At 33.7% G+C, this 19,351-nt stretch overlaps 1 protein-coding gene across 1 annotated transcript in view; it reads right to left on the bottom strand.

The window, feature by feature from the left end:
• The window catches only part of LOC114324275 (growth factor receptor-bound protein 14-like), a 416,586-nt gene that overhangs the window by 79,082 nt on the left and 318,153 nt on the right, over positions 1-19,351 (bottom strand). The gene's annotated exons all lie outside the window — the stretch shown is intronic.

The raw sequence follows: 19,351 nt of genomic DNA, 5'->3' as shown, positions 1-19,351 counted from the left end.
CATAGGAATAAGGCAAAGAGAATGATGAATGTAAATAATCAAACAAATTAAGTCAAAACATAAAGTGAAACGAACGTCGATGTGTATATACATTTTGTATACTGTATACTATAGACTACACACATCGGCGTACGTTTTACTTTATGTTTTGACTTAATTTGTATAGCGGACGAACAATATACCTAATACTAAATTAAAAAACAAAATTGGAATTGTAAGATAGATTAATAGTTTTTAAAACACTATGTGATTATCGGGCGCTAGATTTTTTTGGTGGACTGGGTATATCGAGCATGATAAAAGGTAATGGCCACTTTAGTATAATTTTTCCTTTTCTTTATAAAGAAATTAAGCAAACATATCGACGGTTTAATATGAAAGCATTGTAAGAGTTCCTTATATTAAACTATGATTATCGCAGATGCAAGTACATATTTGAATTATTGATAGTTTCTAGTTAATGAAAAAAAAAAAAGGTAAAAACAAATCAGTATTTCGCAACAAATTTTAATGGATGCATACAGATGAAAGATAAATTGAGGCCATCAGTGCAAAAGTGGTGTAACCCACAATCCACAATTTTACCAAAACGCTTTTATTACATTAAAGTTATCCTTTAATTAAGTATTTTCGGATGCAGAGTGTAGTGAGCAACCATTGCTTGAGCCACTCTGCATCTAAAAGTACTTAAATAATAACTTTAATGTAATAAAAGCGTTCTGGTAAAATTGTGGGTTGTGGGTTACACCACTTTCTCAATAGCCTCAATTTTGAGTATGGGTCTTTAACCCATTTAGCGCCAAAGGTGCGAAAACGCACCATTTTTTTGTAGAATTTTTTTTTGACAATTCGTTAATTTTTTTAAATCTTTGTATTTTTTAAGCAACCAGAAGATATAAGTGTAACTAAATTTAATTTTGTTTAATTTCCAAACTCATGTTTTCATCACAAAAATATTTTCTAAATGTCCGACATTTTCAATCCTTCGACACAACTTTATTTTTACTGTAGTAATTTTATTGGCATAACACTTTTGTGGTCAAATAAATTAAAACATTATTTTTTTAACCTATTTTTACACCAATTGTTATAAAAATACAAAAAAAAATTTTCGGAGTCATCAAATCTCGTGTTTGAAAATAATGGTTCGATAACGAACCATTGGCGGAAGTCGACATATAATCCTGTCTGATCAGGAATAAGTTCAAGATGATGCACAGGCAGTAATTTGTTGGGATATTTCTTTATTATGTGTAAAAGCACGTATCCACTATGCTTGCACTCCGAGCTCCTGCAACTGCTCCACATAGTGGACACGTTTGGCGCTCCCGGACTGTGCAATTTTGCGCACTCTGCCTCGGCGTTCCAATCTGTGGCGGTTTATATGTAAGGGAGCGATACCGTGAAGTTCGTGAAAATAGTGGATGCGCTCTCGGACCATGCAACAGTGTGAGCTCCGCTTCAACGGTCCAATAGGTGACGGTTTATATGTAGAGGAGCGCATACATGTACATGGGAGCAGTAGCAGGGAGCGCGGAGCGCAAGAGGTTTGTGAACATAGTGGATGGTTGGCGCTCCCGTACCGTGCAAAAGTGCGCGCTTCGCCTCGGTGGTCCAATAGGTAGCTGTTTATATGTAGAGGAGCGCATGCCGTATCGATGGGAGCAGTTGGAGGGAGCGCGGAGCGCAAGAGGTTCGTTAACATAGTGGATGGTTGGCGCTCTCGGACCGTGCAACAGTGGTCCGGTGGTCCAATATTACGAACGTAGTGGATACATACCTTTAGAAAGACGGGTATTCTGGTATTCAGTTTTGTTATAATCTAGGGTGGGGGAGGGGGCTACATAAGGGAGGTTGTGTAGTGTTGTAGACAATATGTCGATTTGTCGAATTTATGCAACTGGCACAGTGCAAGATACAGGATTAGAAAGTGTAAACTTGAAATATCTAAAATAATTTCTAAAAAAGATATAGGGCCGTTCGACTTCGTTTTTGAGAAAGAAGCTGAAGAAGGTGTAGGCAATGTTCTAACCATACTATTTTTGTTTATCAAAACTTCCAGGTCCATTTACACTCTAAATGTTTTGAGACTTTTCACAAAAAATAAAATTGTGTATTTCAATTTTTATATCTCATTTCCGCCAAAGGTCCGAAAACGAACCATTTTGTTGTTCTGACACCTGCCATTATCAAAGTGTAAAACAATTTTTTTACGAATTTTACGAGGTTTATTTTACTCTAGTTAATCAAATATATTACACATTATTGCAGTATTTCTTTGCTTGGCGGTTAATGGGTTAACCCATAAGACGTCTTAGTGGTCACTTTGGCAAAACACACGTGTAAATGATTTATATTCAACGTTTTATGCCTTCGAGATCAAATTAATGACAAATTAATTGTTTTCCCAAAGTTATCGTCTATCTTTGAGATTCTGTCAGAATTGGCTATTGCGAATACCCAATAAGCTTCATTTGCTACTTTACAACAAGAAATATAGCTCGGATATAAAAAACGGTCAATGTTTGTGATTAAAAACCATTAGTTGCAACATAAGAACAATATTTTTTCTTTAACTTTCAATAAGAACCGGCCTATTTTCAATAACAACTGGATAAAGTTATATTATCTAAGTTTTAATGCTGAGCGATGATAACAAATAGATTCATTATGGATTTATTTAAGTATTTTTACTACCCACTATCTTTATGTTAATGCTTTTTTTATTTTTTTTTTTCGGGTTAAACGTGTCCATCCCGTACATTTACATCCATCTGTCCCTTTTGTCACGTATAGGACCGTGTATTATTTGTCGAAAGGGACACTGCGTTCAGTATTCCTGTCAGCACGGATCTTCAGAATCCCAAAATCCACCCACTAAACAAGGGACCTCAGGTCCCGTGGAATCTGTAATCCTCCCGGATCTCTAAATCACTTTACTAAATCTTCCCTAATTAACACAGGTTCCATCGAATAAGAGGAACACATTTGGCACAAACAACTCCTTAGGCCTGATACACAGGAAGGTCTTTAGGTCGTCTTAATCGGCAAAAAATAACGTAATTAATTTAAGGGAAAGATATTCCTGCAGGATTAAATACAGTAAAGGTTTCCAAAAGATACTTTTCCTTTTTATATGAAGAGGTATATCAATTTTATCACACAAGAATATAAAATGAATGTTGCATATTTATAACCAGTTTTTATTTACAAAAATTATTTCCGATTTGAAATTTGGAACGTAAATAAATATTTTCATATAGTCCTGTCACCAGGGGGTTACAACAGCCTCCTTTATTCAGATGGACTTACCCAAGTTTTTTTTATGTATTTTGACCCGTAGAACACGAATTTTTGGGTAACAGTGGATCCGGATGTCGATAAGATTGTTATAAACAAAGAACTTGAGAAATTATATAAAAGCGATTTTTCGCAAAACAAAACATGTTTTTGTATTTTTTGGGTCATTCTAAGCAAAAAATATTCTTACAAGTTTTTTCCTAGGATGCATAGTTTTCGAGATAAACGCGGTTACACTCAAAAAATATTTTTTGAACCCGAATAACTTTTGACTAAAAAATAAAATAGTAATTCTGCTTACCGCATTTGAAAGTTAAAGTCAAATTCTATCGGTTTTGATTATCTACATTCCTAAAAATTAATTTTTTTTCTACGTAGCATTGCATTAAAAGGCATGCATTGGGCACGGGAAACACTATTTGTTTATAGCTTTGTTTGACAATAAAAAAATTAATTTTTAGCAATGCAAATAATCAAAACCGGTATAACTTGACTTGAACTTTCAAGTGCGGTAAGCAGAATTGCTATTTTATTTTTTAGTCAAAAGTTATTCGGGTTAAAAAATTGCAATTTTTCGATTTTTTGAAAGTTCGATCGCGTTTATCTTTAAAACTATGCATCCTACGAAAAAACTTATAAGAATATTTTTTGCTTATAATGACCCAAAAAATACAAAAAAAACGTTTTGTTTTGCGAAAAATCGCTCTTATGTAATTCGCGAAATATGTAATTACGAAATATCACTCTCAAGTTCTTTGTCTATAACAATCTTATCGACACCCGGATCAACTGTTACCCAAAAAATTCGTGTTCTACGGGTCAAAATACATAAAAAAGAATGTGTGTGTACTTTGTACGCATGTAAGAAGTTATACTTCTATTATAATGATTTCAACGAAATTAATATATGTACTTTAAACAGTTCATTTATATTTTATTTAAATATTAAACTAATTTTAATACTTACTACCTCTCAAAATTTTTTATTAAAACAGTGCCAAAAATTAAAATAATAAAAGAATAAAACACACACAAACAAACACATTGAAAAATGCCACAAATTATTTCTGAACAATGTAGGAATTTTTTTTAACTAAATACGTATTTTCTGAAAAAAAAATTATATAATAAATAAACTTACAATCTTAAAATGTATAAAAAAAATAAAAAAATAAAAGTTTCCATTGGGGTTCGAACTCGCTTATCACCGCAGTTAGTATTGAAAGTCATTCACCTTAAACTTTTACCCACGGAGACCATGTGTCATCATGTGCGAAGATCAACTAACTAAACGGATTAAACTTTTGACGGTTCTGAATTTAACCAAATTATTTTGATTTTGAATTGAAATTATTTAGAATTGAAAGAAATATTACCATACAACAAAACATAGAGTAAGAAAACAATATATTAGGTGAATATTGATAGAAATTTTGATGGTAATCAAATTATGTAAATCAAAGCATTACATGCTATTTTGGTTGGTTCTTTTTAAATTTTCCTAATAATAGGTAGGTACTATGAAATTTTTTATTAGGATACTGAAACATTTACAATTATTACGTACCTGTCGCTTTTAAAAACTATTTAAAAAGTCACTACAATATTATAAACTTTTTTCTCTGCCATCACAACAATAAAAACTAATATACACAACATTAATTTGTTTATCCAAAATCTCCATATTGAACAATTATTGACAGATGATTTTAACACCCAATCAGATCCCGTATAACGTTTATACCATACTGTCTGTGTGCGCATGCGCGCAGAATTATGAAATTTTACTCTCAATCGCGCCTAAATAAGTATAACTTCAAAAAACTTGGGTAAGTCCATCTGAATAAAGTAGGCCGTTGTACCCTCCCTGGCGACAGGACTAATACAAATGCATTTAGCACTAAAAACACCGGAATAAATCTATTTTTAAATACAGCACCTGAGACTTGCAACTTTTTACATTGTGTTCAGAATGAGGAAAAGTCTCCAATAGAAAAATGTGTGAAAATGCATAATTGCATTTAATAACATGCATCGAAAAATGCATAAACATGTCAAAATCAGTATATTAGGGGCCAGACTTTGTTCATTGGGAGGTTTTTGGGGCCACTGAATACGAATACGCAATCAGAGCCAACCCCCGATGCATCTGGTGCCCAGGGTTACTGCTAAGGTACGTAATCTTCTGAAGTTTCGAGGGTTTTCGGCACTAAATTGACACAAATAGATTACTCCGGGGTTTTTGAGGTCGCCGAACACGAATATGACATCAGAATTGACCCTCATAGCACCTAGTGACCAGGGTGACTGATATGCACGTCATCTTCTAGAATTTCGAGGATTTTCGATTTTCGGATGTTGGTTCTGACGGCATATTCGTGTTCAGCAATCCCAAAAATTACCCAGTAATCTAGTTGCACCAATTTGGTATCTGAAAGTTTTTTACCCTTGAAAGTCCAGAAGATGACGTGCATATCAGTCATCCTGAGCACTAGGTGCTCTGAGGGTAGGTTTTGATGTAATATTCGTGTTCAGCAACCCCAAAAACTCAGTGCCGAAAATCCTCGAAACTCCAAATGATGTGCCTCAGCACCAACCCTAGGCACCAGGTGCTTCGGGGGTCGGCTCTAATTGCGTATTTCGTGTTCAATGATCCCAAAATGGCCCTGAATATCAAAATCGGGTCTTTAACCTCTTCAGCCCCAAGAAAAGATTTTTTATTATTTTAACAATATTTTCTATTTTCTCTCATCATTTGTGAAAACAATAAACGAAAATCTATAAAAACTATAAAAAAATTATTTGAGAGACACAATATGACTGGTCCAGCATAATGGACATCAGGACTTAGCTTTCATATAATTTAAGTTTGAAACTGAAAAAACATTCTCGTTCAGGAGAAATACACATTTATACATTTTGCATTTTGTACAATAGAATCTCGTCTTCTTAGTGCATCCAAGAGGTTTAGGCAACGCGGTAAGAATTTCTATTGCTGACAGAGCATATTGGCAAATGGTCATTACTGGTTTTTCTTACATCTATAGGCGGTAACTGAACAACTGTAGATCTTTTTGCAGGAATTATGGGCACTTCACCTTCAGATCTCTCCGGTTCTCTTGAAATAGACGCACTAGCTTGTCTCCACTTGCAGGCTTACCACCTAGAGCTAGTGACCTTCCAACATACAGCTTAAATTCCTGTAGATCCATTTCTCTTGATCATTATCGCTATTTTCACTGACGAAAAAATCGTTATCTGTCAAAATAGCCTCCAATGCACGTTCTATCAATATCCTTTTACTATCTGTAACTAAACTTATTGGTTGGGAATGGTTCGGCTGCAGTTCCATCGACCTATTTAGGGCGGCCGCCAGTAAAATAAGAATAACTGTGATGATTTCCAACCTCCGATAAGAGACGGACTTTAAGAAGAAGAACTAAACTTAAAAAACATGAGTATGGTAACATATTTTGCTAACTAAGTCCCAATGTCCAAAATGCTGGACAAAAAGTTTAGAGGACCGCTAACGTGTCCAGTTGTAATTATTTTTAAATATATTGATGTGATCATGATTATTGATATGAGATAATATTCTTATATGTTACTTAATTTAATCAATGTATTAATACTAATCTAATTAATTAACCAGATCACATATCAATATGTTTTCAATCTCAGGGCGAATTATAAATTAATTACTTACTTCCGTGGCTTCTAAATATTTCTTAATGGTTCCTAATCGGGATAGAAAAGAAAAGAGTAAAAAAAATACACATATGGGTTACAATTATAATCAAAATATTTTTTATTTTATTTAAAAGGCAATCAATGCTTAATATTTGCTATTTCTTATTATTCTTAAACATAACATTTACAAATGGGAATCTTATTTCCTTTTGGTTTTCAATTGAAAGTTTTTATTAACATTTAACTATTAGGAGTTATTAGGAACAACTCTATTTAATCTAACAATAAAAAACTGAAAACGTTTGTTTTCTATACTTCCACAAAATTTATTATATCTAAGTGACTACAGCTGTTTCGGCGGAGTGCCTTTCTCAAGTAATATAGTTTACAATGTGTTTGCCTTTTTAATCTTCAACTGAAGAGGTTGAGGAGTGGGGAGCTGTTTGTCTCGAGTTGGTCATTCAGAATTATATCTGTATTTTTCAGTTTATTAATTTCCATAGATTCTAAAAAAGATAGCTTAAGGCCTTTATTTTGAATATGTAGAATTTTAAACTCTTCATTGAAAGAATGATTATGATCTAGAAGGTGAAGTGCGTATGTAGAAGTGTCTGTTTTTCTATTGTTGAATGCCCTTTTGTGTTCTGCTATCCGTTTGTCAAAAGTTCTGCCAGTTTGACCGATGTACGTTTTCGGACAGTCACCACAAGTTAGTTTGTACACACCACTCTGTAGTTGCTTTCTCTTTCGGCTTTTATTGTTTCTGTGGAAAGCAACTACAGAGTGGTGTGTACAAACTAACTTGTGGTGACTGTCCGAAAACGTACATCGGTCAAACTGGCAGAACTTTTGACAAACGGATAGCAGAACACAAAAGGGCATTCAACAATAGAAAAACAGACACTTCTACATACGCACTTCACCTTCTAGATCATAATCATTCTTTCAATGAAGAGTTTAAAATTCTACATATTCAAAATAAAGGCCTTAAGCTATCTTTTTTAGAATCTATGGAAATTAATAAACTGAAAAATACAGATATAATTCTGAATGACCAACTCGAGACAAACAGCTCCCCACTCCTCAACCTCTTCAGTTGAAGATTAAAAAGGCAAACACATTGTAAACTATATTACTTGAGAAAGGCACTCCGCCGAAACAGCTGTAGTCACTTAGATATAATAAATTTTGTGGAAGTATAGAAAACAAACGTTTTCAGTTTTTTATTGTTAGATAAAATGAACTTCCATCAAGTAACGGTCGAATCCATCAACTCTATTTAAGTTTGATGAAGCTTTTCTGATATTATTGATTATGTTATTCAATTTTTTATGTGGAATTTAATACGAAAACCCATACATTCATGTCCAAACAAATGAGACTGACCTTTTCCTGGTGAACTGAAAATGTCCTCACACAAGACCCTTTCCTGCTATCCTTGGCTGCGATCAAACCTCGTCCTGGCTTCCAGTGATGTTCTCCTTTGAAAAACTAGCTCGAATAGCTCTCGTTCCTGCTTTTGTCGTGATGCTGTGTTCTACCTTTTTCGAAACTGCTATCAGCTACCGGGACACTCTGGGCTCAAGGAGGTTCTTTTACTCTCGACCTGGCCTACTTCTCGTTCCACGATAGATACTCCACACTCACGGAACTACACCGGCTTTCTCACTCCTCGAACACTACCGTCTACTACTCGACTTCACTTCTCGACAGCTCAAAACATTCTCCTCTCTATTTGTCATTCATTCCCCTACTTTCTAAATATCCCTTCCAGATTCACAAATCAAACTTCCACCACCAACTCTCATTCGCAGTATTCCTCAAAACCAATTTTTAATCTTTCTAAATATGCTTAATGGATTTCAAAAGAAAAATAGTTAATTCCCATTCTAAATTTACTTTCTACTAATTACAAAATTTAATGATCTATTATCTACTTCCACTAAGTCTTATTTAGCATCGGCTGATGATCGAACCTTCCGCGAACTACGATAATGACCTATTATCGATTTCACTTTGTTTATTCTAAGCGCATTTTCCCGACTTTCGTTTAATCACTTCTTAAAATTAAATATAACAATTTGTTGTATACAGGTTGTTCTAAATTTATATGCCCGTGGTTGAGAAAATTGAAAATATTTTATATTAAATTGAATTCTGTTTATAATTATCAAAATTTAATTTTCATATCAAATAGAAATATAACAAATCCCCGCCTTGTATTCGATAAAATTTATCCGCATTTTTAAATAAATTTTCTCGAGGCAAAACCAACTCCCTGTATATTTCCTTACTTTAATCTACGTCTTATACCCCTTCTTCTTGTATTACTCTAATTAGTCCCACCTGTAGAGTAATTGTTTCCTTATTTTCAGTGTCCTCATCCTGTATTAGAGTGTCGGCTATTATGTTGTCTTTCCCTTTTTCCCATATCAATCTTCTGTCTTTTTCCTCAGATTTTTCACATACTTTTACCATGTATTCTTCATCCTCGTTTTCATATGCCTCCTCTTCAAATGCCACTGTTTCGATCATATCTTTTTCGCTTTCATTTGTTAGCTTTATTTCTTCTTCTCCTGAGCTCATCTCTTCTTTTGAGGAATCCCAGTTTTCTTTTGCTTTTGATACTCTCAATTTTTCTTCTTCTGGGCTCAACTCTTCTTTTGAGGAGCCACAGGTTTCATTTTCTTTTGTCTTTTTCTGACTTTTTCTCCCTTTTCTTCTTTGTCCTTGCTTCGTTGCCAAATTCATTTCCACTGTTTGTTCTTTACCTGATTCGTCCGTATTTTGTTTCTCCTGTTCCTTGTCCTGTTCTTCTTCTTTTTCTTCTGTTAGATTCATCGTATTATTTTTAAAATCTATCACTACATGTTTTTCTGCCAATTCGTCAACTCCTACTATCATGTCATGTGACATGTTTGGCATTATTACACATTGTAGTGCATACATCTTCTTACCCAGTCGTACCATTACTCGTATGCCTTCATTTATAGTTGCCAATGTCCGTTTGTTTGCGCCCACTAAATTTACCCTAGGTATTTTATAAATTAAATTTGTTAAGTTAACTTCTTCTATTAGTTTTCTGTTGACCAATGTTATTTCAGATCCAGTGTCTATCATAATTTTAATTGGTTTCTCGTTGATAAATCCATCCACAAATTTTAAATTAACTCCATTTTTCTTTTCGTTGTTTCCTGCCAATTTAATAAACTCCTTGGGGTGACAAAAAATTCCTGTTTGATTTTTGGTTTTTAGTGAGCGCCGTCGTGAAAAGACGCCGGTTGCTCATCGTTGTTTATATTTTCGTCATAATGTCTCTCTCCGTCATATTCATCTGTCTGGGTATTATTTACTTCTCTTCTATTTTCTCTTGGTCTGTCGGATCTGTTTCGGTTTTCTCGATATCCCTGTTCATTTTGTCTACCATTATTTCTGTTTTCTTGATTTGAGCGTGTGGTGTTTCTATTCTGGTATTCTCGATTTCTGTCCTCATTCCATTGCCTATTTCTTTGTTCATAATTTCCTCTTCCGTTGTCTCTATTTTCGTTTTCCCTTCTGGGATTAAAATCTCGTCTTGTATAGTCCCTCCTATTTTGATTTCTATCTCTGTAATCTTGTGTTTCTCGGGGCCTGTAATCTTCTCGCGACCTTCTTGATTTTCTTTCTCTTAGACGTGATTCTCTTATTTGTAGGAATTGGCATAAACTATCTGTCTTTGTAATTTTGCAATGTGATATGGTCTTCCAGCGTTTCCTCGAAATGTCTTGCAATCAGTTCGACTAATTGTTCCGATGAGTAATTATATTGTAAATGTTTTGCATTATTGTAAATTTGCAAAGCATATGTCCTTTCTGATACACCCATCCTATCATTGTATTTCCCATTTTGCAATTCCTTGTTAATTTCCAATTGTTGGACCTTTCCCCAGAAATAATTCAAAAACTTTTGTTCAAATTGTTGCCAATTGCCGAATTCTTCTTCTTTACTATCGAACCATAGGCTTGCTTCATATTTGAGATGGTTTCTGATAGTTTCTTTTGCTGTATCGAAATTTCCGATGTGTTGTATTTTCTTTTTCAGGCTATTAATGAACGGCACTGGGTGTAATCTTCTTACATCCCCGCCAAACCTTATCTTCACGTCATCTGTGCTATGTATAACCATTTCTCTTCTTTCTCCGACATTTTGTTGCGTATTGATTTCCGCAATCTTTCTTTCCACTTCTTCTATGTCTGCTTGAATAGCGTTTTGCAACTTGTTTTCCAAACTTTCCATTTCTTTTTTCTGGCAATTCGTTAACTCCTTCATTTTATTTTGAATTTTCATTTCTTGTTCTTTCATGTGGTCCTTCATTCTCATTTCTTGTTTTTGCATGTGATCTTTAATTTTCATTTCATACTTTTCTATGCGTTCCTCTATTTTCTTATTGTTCTCTTCTATCGCTTGTTTTGTTTCCTGTTGATTGTCATCCATTTTTTTCTCCACTTTATCCATTTTCTGATCCAATTTTTGTTGTGTTTCATCCATTTTTCGATCCACTTTTCGTTGATTGTCATCCAGTTTTTGTGACTGGAGTTGCATCAGTTGTAATAGTTTATCTATTCCTGATAATTCTTGCTGTTCTGATGCCATGATTGTCGTGTCTAAAATATCTTCTTGGTCTGAATGTTCTTTTTGTTTTTTGTTGTCCTTGCTTTGGCTTCTTGTCACAGACATTTGTTTTCAAGAAGTATTATCCCCGCCAAATATGAAATTTTACTAGTATGTTACCAAGACGACTTTTTTTTTACCCAAATATTATAAATTGTCAATAAATATATCAAATGTAAATATCGTAAAAATAAAATATTAAATCAGTTATGTAAAATTTGTACCTAAAGAGATCTAAAATTTTATGTTATCAAATGTAAGTATCTCACTTTTTACCACAGGCATATAAATTTTCAAATACCGGCTTTACTCTTTCTATCCTTCAAATTTGCCACTAGAAATACTTTACAATGCTTTCCACGTTGGACGACAGTTGATGTGATCATGATTATTGATATGAGATAATATTCTTATATGTTACTTAATTTAATCAATGTATTAATACTAATCTAATTAATTAACCAGATCACATATCAATATGTTTTCAATCTCAGGGCGAATTATAAATTAATTACTTACTTCCGTGGCTTCTAAATATTTCTTAATGGTTCCTAATCGGGATAGAAAAGAAAAGAGTAAAAAAAATACACATATGGGTTACAATTATAATCAAAATATTTTTTATTTTATTTAAAAGGCAATCAATGCTTAATATTTGCTATTTCTTATTATTCTTAAACATAACATTTACAAATGGGAATCTTATTTCCTTTTGGTTTTCAATTGAAAGTTTTTATTAACATTTAACTATTAGGAGTTATTAGGAACAACTCTATTTAAGTTTGATGGAAGCTTTTCTGATATTATTGATTATGTTATTCAATTTTTTATGTGGAATTTAATACGAAAACCCATACATTCATGTCCAAACAAATGAGACTGACCTTTTCCTGGTGAACTGAAAATGTCCTCACACAAGACCCTTTCCTGCTATCCTTGGCTGCGATCAAACCTCGTCCTGGCTTCCAGTGATGTTCTCCTTTGAAAAACTAGCTCGAATAGCTCTCGTTCCTGCTTTTGTCGTGATGCTGTGTTCTACCTTTTTCGAAACTGCTATCAGCTACCGGGACACTCTGGGCTCAAGGAGGTTCTTTTACTCTCGACCTGGCCTACTTCTCGTTCCACGATAGATACTCCACACTCACGGAACTACACCGGCTTTCTCACTCCTCGAACACTACCGTCTACTACTCGACTTCACTTCTCGACAGCTCAAAACATTCTCCTCTCTATTTGTCATTCATTCCCCTACTTTCTAAATATCCCTTCCAGATTCACAAATCAAACTTCCACCACCAACTCTCATTCGCAGTATTCCTCAAAACCAATTTTTAATCTTTCTAAATATGCTTAATGGATTTCAAAAGAAAAATAGTTAATTCCCATTCTAAATTTACTTTCTACTAATTACAAAATTTAATGATCTATTATCTACTTCCACTAAGTCTTATTTAGCATCGGCTGATGATCGAACCTTCCGCGAACTACGATAATGACCTATTATCGATTTCACTTTGTTTATTCTAAGCGCATTTTCCCGACTTTCGTTTAATCACTTCTTAAAATTAAATATAACAATTTGTTGTATACAGGTTGTTCTAAATTTATATGCCCGTGGTTGAGAAAATTGAAAATATTTTATATTAAATTGAATTCTGTTTATAATTATCAAAATTTAATTTTCATATCAAATAGAAATATAACAATATATTTACCACAAATACGTACAATCATCAAGTAACATACATTAAAAACAATCAATACTTTAAAGTACAGCAAAACACTACAACTTAGTGTATTTTTGTGGAACCACCACCATAACTTAAAAAGTTCCACCACATGTAACAACAAACTACCGAAGTAGGCGCTGTTGTCAAATTTTTCAAGCGAGTAAATTTTACTTTTGACGTTTAGCACTTTTGGATGCATATTGTGCACTTTAAAATGCAATTATGCATTCTTACCTATTTTTCTATTGTAGACTTTTTTCCTGACATTATCCTAAATACAATGCAAAAAGGTGCAAGTCCCTAGGTCTCTCTTCACCTCAAACCATCAAATAGGTCAAAACATTTAATTTATACTGCACAAAAATGAAAAAGTTTTTTTTCTATTTATGATTTAATTTCAGAGACAAAAGATTCTGAATCCGGTCCTGTTTTATCAAACTTTTCCAAGTATCCTATCGCTTCGTAATCTATTGTCAATTATCCTTAAAAGGTTGCTTTAATTTTTGCGTTAGTTTTCCAGATTTAATTATACTTTTTCCCGTTTTCTTTGATCGGATGAACTTCTGATATCTGAACGACCAATTATGGTGAATAGTATTATGTACATTGTTAGAGCAACCTAATAACTTTTTTCTTCTTGTATGTTATTAAAACAAATTGAGTTGCGGGGATTTTTGCAAATTTATCGAGGCGTCAGATTAGCATATGGGGAGAAACCTGGTACCCTGCAGATGTACCTCTACCATATATTGGCTCTTAAAATAGGGGAGTTCATTAAGGGAGGCCCGAAAAAAATATATCCTTAAAAAAACTCGAAATTGCCAGATTAAGATATGGTAAGTTAAGTACATGCAAAAGAGTGTATATTTCAAAAATCTGACGATTTGAGCCGGGCGTAAGGAAATGGACGAGTCCCAAAGTTTCACAAGAAAAAAGCGAATATTTCGCGAAATGAATGACAGATCGAAAAACTAAAAAATATGTGCTCAATATTTTTTTAAAATCTATCGAATGATACCAAACACGACTTGCCACGGATAGGGGTGGAGGGGTAAATTTAATATTTTAAATACGAATCCCGCGATATTTCGCGAAATAAACATCCGATCGAAAAACTGTAAAATACACTTATTCAATATTTTTGAAAAATATATCGAATGGCACCAAACACGACCCCCCACGGAGGTGGGGTGGGGGGTTACTTTAAAATCTTAAATAGGAACCCCATTTTTATTGCAGATTTGGATTCCTTACGTAAAAATAGGTAAATTTTATTCGAAACATTTTTTCGAATTATGGATAGATGGCGTTATAATCGGAAAAAACGATTGTTGGAAATGGAAAATTAAATTAAAAATGGAAAGTCCCCACTAAAATGGAAAACTTTACTTAACTTTTTTTGGTTTTAAGACCTACTCTTCACAACCCAATAGGTCCCAAAAGCGCTGGAGTGACTGCACATTTAGCACACTTTGTTCCCCTACTATAAGTATTGTTACTGGGAGACAGATATAAATTGTCTATACCAGCGGTTCTCAATCTGTGGTACATGTAGCACTGGTAGTACATATCATTATTTGCGGTGGTACACAATACGCAAAAACAGCCAAAATTAGCACCACTATTATAGTTAATTAGATTACCTAGCAAGATAGGTATTTCAGTTAGGTGGTACCAAAAATAATAAAAAGTATTTTGTGGTACATGACTCAAAAAGATTCAGAACCACTGGTCTATACAATATATTAGGCTATTGATTATAATAATATTTGATATAATACTCGATAAATATGTTCGAAAAACACTTAAAAAGCTGAAGAACAGAAAAGCTGCAGATAATGACGGAATACCAAACGAGTTACTGAAATACCGTGGAGCAGCAATGACAGAACAATAGGGAACTTGCATACAATTTTAAATTTGAAAAAAATGGTATAAATCACAACAGAACATAATTTAGAACCTGTATCAAAGATAAAAAAGTTTTGTTTGTCTTTCGTTTGGCCCCTAAAGACGACTAAAAATTCAACTTACACCAGCCACCCCAAAACGCATCGTGACGTCACGGGGTTGTATGTTTACATTCTACACCAATTAGTGTAGGAAACAGAGGTTGAACCTTGCAAAATGGACACAAGTCCGGTTTTATTTTTTTTCTGGCATATCAAGGGGTGCTTATTATAAGACTAACTTTTTCTGAAAAAATTTCGCCCCGGAACCCCCCCTTTCACCCCTTTAAAGGGGGTAATTTATGGTTTTTGCAGAACGTAGCCCTTCCTGTACCTTTTACAAAAAATTTCTTTTATAGAAATATGAAGAGGACTATATTTTCTACGATTTATTTTCGACAGCATCTCTCTATCATCCGACGTTTAGCAAGGGTGGCGCCCCAAAGTTGACAAGTTTTTAAAAAAGATGTTTTTAAAAAAAATATATTTTTCCCTAACTGTAACGGAAATTAAAAAGAAATGCTGCGGAGATTATTCACAAATAGATGATTGATTTTTTGGTATAGGTTTCACTTAAGGGTAATTGCCCTTTTTTTAATTACAGGGTGTTACATTTTAAAAAACCCCTTTTTATACCATCTGAACCGTTTATGCTAGAGTAAAAAGACTTTCAGAGATTACCCATGTACTGGTGTTATTTACAAATTTGTATAATGCACCCCCATTTTTTCCCCGGAACCACCCAAACAAAAAGAAGAATTAATAAATAAAGTAATTTTCTTGGAATCCTTCACACACAATGCCCTTCATTAATATGCTTCATATATCATTTTGTGCAAGTTATTATTACCCATGCATGGACACTAAAAGCGATTTCCTAGTGCAACCCCTGTAGCCAAAAACAATAAATAAAATGGGGGGTTGAAAATTTTTTTTTGTTTTTTGCTTTTTGATCCATATGGGCATATGCTTCATAAATAGTGCTTTTCAAAAATATATATGGTTATTGTAACATCCCTGCGCAAACCACCCCTATCCTTGAAAATATACTGCAGAACCTACCCCTATACCTTATCCAGCATGTTTTTACGATTTTCTCATTACCTATTCATTTTTTTTAAACAAAACTTATACAAGGTTAAAGACCACTATTTACTCTAAAAATTAGGTCCTATCAATTTTTTTCGTTTAAGCAACCGTTACGGCACAGTGGCGCCGTAAACCTCATATATGCTTTGACGGGCTCCAGTTTTTGTTTATTTTTTCGTCATCTGTTTGTTTTATTGATAAAGTACTTATGTAAAATAAAACAACACAGTGTAACCTACAAATCATGACCTATGCACATTTTACATTCTTTGCTCCCCAAAGCTACAGTGGTGGCCCAAAATAAATTTTTTCATATTTTCGCCACCTACACGCATTTTATTGCGTTAATGCTACCTTAATAGCACAATATTCACCCCTAAGTGGTCGCTAAGCAGTGGCGGATCCAGGGAGGGGTGATGGGGGCGATCACCCCCACCGCTCTCAAACCAAGTGATATTATATTTGAAGATTATAAAAATATTCATTTATTTTTATAGAAATACTTATATTATATTAATATTATTTTTATAAGAATGACTTTTTATGCTTTAGCGACAGTGGCGGATCCAGCATCGTTAAGAGGGGGGTGCCAATTGGTTAAATTTCTATAAAAATAAATGAATATTTTTATAATTTTTGAATATAATATCAGTTGGTTTGAGAGGGGGGGGAGGTGATCACCCCCATCACCCCTCCCTGGATCCGTCACTGCGTAGCGACCACCTAAGGGTAAATATTGTGCTGTTAAGGTAGCATTAATGCAATAAAATGCATGTAGGTGGCGAAAATATGCAAAAATTTATTTTGGGCCACCACTGTGGCTTTGGGGAGCAAATAATGTAAAATGTGCATAAGTCATAATTGGTAGGTTACACTGTGTTGTTTTATTTTGCATAAGTACTTTATCAATAAAACGAACAGATGACGAAAGAAGAAACAAAAACTGGAGCCCGCCAAAGCATATATGAGGTTTACGGCGCCACTGTGCCGTAACGGTTGCTTATACGAAAAAATGAATAGGACATAATTTTTAGAGTAAATAGTGGTATTTAACCCTGTATAAGTTTTGTTTAAAAAGAACACATATGTAATGAGAAAATCGTAAAAATATGCTCGCCAAGGGATAGGGGTAGTTTCTGCATTATATTTTCAAGGATAGGGGTGGTTTTCGCAGAGATGTTGCAATAACCATATATATTTTTGAAAAGCACTATTGATGAAGCATGTGCCCATATGGATCAAAAAGCAAAAAACAAAAAAAAATTTTCAACCCCCCATTTTATTTATTTTTTTTTGCTACAGGGGTTGCACTAGGAAATTGCTTTTGGTGTCCTTGCATGGGTAATAATAACGTCCACAAAATGATATATGAAGAATATTAATAGAGGGCATTGTGTGTGAAGGATTCCAAGAAAATCAATTTATTTATTAATTCTTCTTTTTTTTGGGGTGGTTCCAGGGAAAAAATGGGGGTGCATTATACAAATTTGTAAATAGCACCAGTATATGGGTAATGGCTGAAAGTCTTTTTACTCTAGCATAAACGGTTCAGATGGTATAAAAAGAGGTTTTTTAAAATGTAACACCCTGTAATTAAAAAAAGGGCAATTACCCTTAAGTAAAACCTATACCAAAAAATCAGTCAATTATTTGTGAATAATCGCCGCAGGATTTCTTCTTAATTTCCGTTACAGTTAGGGAAAAATATATTTTTTTTAAAAACATCTTTTTTAAAAACTTGTCAAATTTAGGGCGCCACCCCTGCTAAACGGTGGATGATAGAGAGATGGTGTTGGAAATTAATCGTAGAAAATATAGTCCTCTTCATATTTCTATAAAAGAAATTTTTTGTAAAAGTTACAGGAAGGGCTACGTTTCGCAAAAACCAGAAATTACCCCTTTTAAAGGGGTGAAAAGGGAGGTTCCGGGGCGAAATTTTTTCAGAAAAAGTTAGTCTTATAATAAGCACCCCTTGATATACCAGAAAAAAAATAAAACCGGACTTGTGTCCATTTTGCAAGGTTCAACCTTTGTTTCCTACACTAAATTGTATATATAATTTTAAATTAGACATTATAAACGTCAGTAAAAAATACAGTTATGTGACGTTAAAGGTGTTTTTGATCGTTTGAACTATTCATAGAAAATTTGTACTTTTACAAAATGGTTTTATTTTCAATAGTAAACCTTCTTTCCTTTCCTTCAAAAACTGTATCAAACTCCAATCTCAACAAACTGGTATATATTATTACAACGACATACGATAAATGTCATTAGAATATAAATATTTTTCCTTTATTCCCCGACGACAGCGACAAGCTGGGCAAATACCCAAGTAGGTGGAGGCCAATAAACTAAAGAAGAAAAAGAAGAATATACGTAGGTAAATATAACCATAAACGGAACCACCTAGTTAAACTCTGTGACGTCACGGGTCGTTTGAACTAATTTAAAATAAAGAAGACTTTAAATTTGTACTTCTAAGTTATTATGAGTTTTTGACGCGTGAAATTTTGGAAATCTCATTTTTATACAAAACTGATCATTATTTACGTAGACTACATATATAGACGTATCAATCAGCCAATGAATAGGCAGAATTGCTTATAAAGAGAAAGAAGAAGGAGAAGAAGAAGAGGAAGAAGAATGAAACAATTTAGACAAACTTAAAGTACATTAGTTTTATATTTTCTGAGAACTTGAGATATTTCATTTTTGAAACAATAAGTCTGGCAACCTTGCCAAGGAAACACTATCATATAATATATCGCACATCGTAAATCTAACTTCTAAAGTGATACGAGTATTACAGCTATTAAAGTTTTCCACTATAGTCGTTTCTTTTCCAAAATTATTTGGCACTTAGGACCTGGTCATTTATGTAAGCAATTATGGGCAACGTAATGTAGCAAAGTCATATAGAAAGTTAAGTAACCATAACTA

Source organism: Diabrotica virgifera, chromosome 1 (assembly GCF_917563875.1).
Source record: "Diabrotica virgifera virgifera chromosome 1, PGI_DIABVI_V3a".
In the NCBI taxonomy this organism is placed as follows: domain Eukaryota; kingdom Metazoa; phylum Arthropoda; class Insecta; order Coleoptera; family Chrysomelidae; genus Diabrotica; species Diabrotica virgifera.
This window is presented reverse-complemented; position numbering and strand designations above follow the sequence as displayed.